Raw genomic sequence first — 2,331 nt, 5'->3', positions numbered from 1 at the left:
CACCCCTTAACACAGCGGCACCAGACAAAGGTTTCTTCTGGCCCACAGTCCCCAGCGCCAGCTCTATGACTTCAGCCATAGATATGAATCTGTGGCCCGCATGCAAATTATTGCTGCTAACACAAACCGTGCCCTGTAGAAGAGACGACTAGCGAAAGCGTCCAATCTGATAAGCGTGAGATTGACCGCTCCTGGGGCAGGTAGCAGTTACCGCTCTCAGGGCTGGAGTATTGTGCCCAGTGTGTACAGTAATGCCTTGGGCCTTTCCAAGCACCTGCAAGTAACTTGGCGTGCCTGAGTTCAAGTGCTCTGGAAGTGCATTTCAGGTACACAAGCCTTTATATTAAAAACATATTCTAATATATATTTATATATATAATATAGATAAAATAAATATATTTATATATAATATATATTTACTTCATTTTATGTGTATGAATGTTTTGCCTGCATAGTATATGTATGCACACCTGGTGTTCAAGGAAGGCAGAAGAGGGTATTGGGTCCTCTGGAACTGGAGTAATAGGTGTTTGTGAGCCAGCCTGTGAGTGCTGGGAATCAAACCTGGGTCACTGCAACAAGAACTCTAAACCACTGAGTTATCTCTCCAACCCCAAAGTCTTCTTGTTTTTATTACTGGTATTCCAAACAGTTGTCTTGACCTAAACCAAGAGTTCTGTATTATCTCTTCAGCCCAATGATTGTATTTGAGATGTCAGACAGGTATCTGTTGTGATTAGAGAGTATTTATAAAGCAATGCTTATAGGTGGAACCGAATAGAGAAACAAATTCTGTTATTCTTGTCTGCTTGTCTCCTATACAGCTTAAAGAACGACTCTTCTCCCCCAATTCCACATCCTACATTAATTTTTGTCTCAGTGCAGCAACAAAATGTCCAATGAAGGGACATTAGGGAAGGAAGGGTTTACGCTGGCTTACAGTGAAGTGGCCAAGGTAACACCACCTCGTTCTGATCTTAACCTGACCCTACTTATCTGCCTTTAACTCCCAAACAGTCAATGCATTCAGGACTTCCCAAGACCCTGACTGATGGAGGAGGGTCATCTGTCTATTTGTTACTTTCATTGGTTAATAAAGAAACTGCCTTGGCCTTTGATAGGACAGAAAATTAGGTAGGCGGAGTAAACAGAACAGAATGCTGGGAGGAAGAAGGCAGTGAGGCAGTCGCCATGGTTCTCCTGCCCAAGATAGATGTGAGTTAGAATCCTCCCGGTAAGCCACCACCTAGTGGTGCTACACAGATTATTAGAAATGGGTTAATTAATATATGAGAGTTAGCTAATAAAGGGCTGAAGACAATGGGCCAGGCAGTGTTCAAAAGAATACAGTTTCCATGTAATTATTTCGGGTAAAGCTAGCCGGGTGGTGGGACGCAGCCTGCTGCTCATTTTACACCTGACCATGCCCAGATGCACCGCCAATAGCTGCTGAGTGCATGGCCCAAACACATGCTACCTGGTCCCCTGACCTGTACCTGACTGTGATGCTGTTTTGGCTTTTGCCTTTATAAACATTGTACTCCTGAGCTTGGTGCCAAGATATTAGTCTCCAGCTAATATAAGACTCTAATTTGGCTTTATATGCATTGTGGTCTGTAACTTCTTCCCCGGGACTATAACAGCAGGAATATCGTGGCAGAGATTACGGTATGGTGGCAGAGGCATGAGTGAGCTAGTCATGCTGTGTGCAGAGTCAGGAAGCAAAGACAGAGGAATGTTTATACCCATGGGACCATTCTCACTCAAACTACCACAGCAGGGCAGCATCCTAACTCGAGAGGGTGACCTTCTAAGAGAAGACTCCTCCCTGGGGCCCTCTTCTTTTCCTCTTGCCCTTCCCTTCCCTGTCCCTTATATCTCTCCTCTCTCTTCCTCCTCTCCTCCCAGTGGATACCCCATGTAGCGTCCACAGAAGGATACAACGAGAAGCCCCTAGAGCTCAGAAAATAAAGACTGCATCTACTTAACACAAGGGATTTGGCGCTTTGAGCCTATGGCTCTGAACAGTGTAGTCAGACATCTTACGCATGTGCCCAAGCCCACCTCCACAGGATCCACGATTCTAATTTTCTTACAGTCTTCCTACCAGGCATGGTGGCACAGACCTCTAGTCTTAGCACTTGCGAGGCAGAGAAAGGAGGAGCTCTGTGGCCAGCCTGATCTACATAGCAAGTTTTAGGCAGCAAGGGATACATGGTAAGACCTGGGGTAAGGGAGAAAGAGAGAGGGAGGGGGAAATGGGGAGGAAGAGAGGGAGGGAGAGAGAGAGAGAGAGAGAGAGAGAGAGAGAGAGAGAGAGAGAGAGAGAAT

This window comes from Myodes glareolus, chromosome 18 (genome assembly GCF_982192425.1).
Source record: "Myodes glareolus chromosome 18, mMyoGla1.1, whole genome shotgun sequence".
NCBI classification, from domain to species: Eukaryota; Metazoa; Chordata; class Mammalia; order Rodentia; family Cricetidae; genus Myodes; species Myodes glareolus.
The sequence above is the reverse complement of the archived record's forward strand: the minus strand, read 5'-3'. Positions refer to the sequence as shown.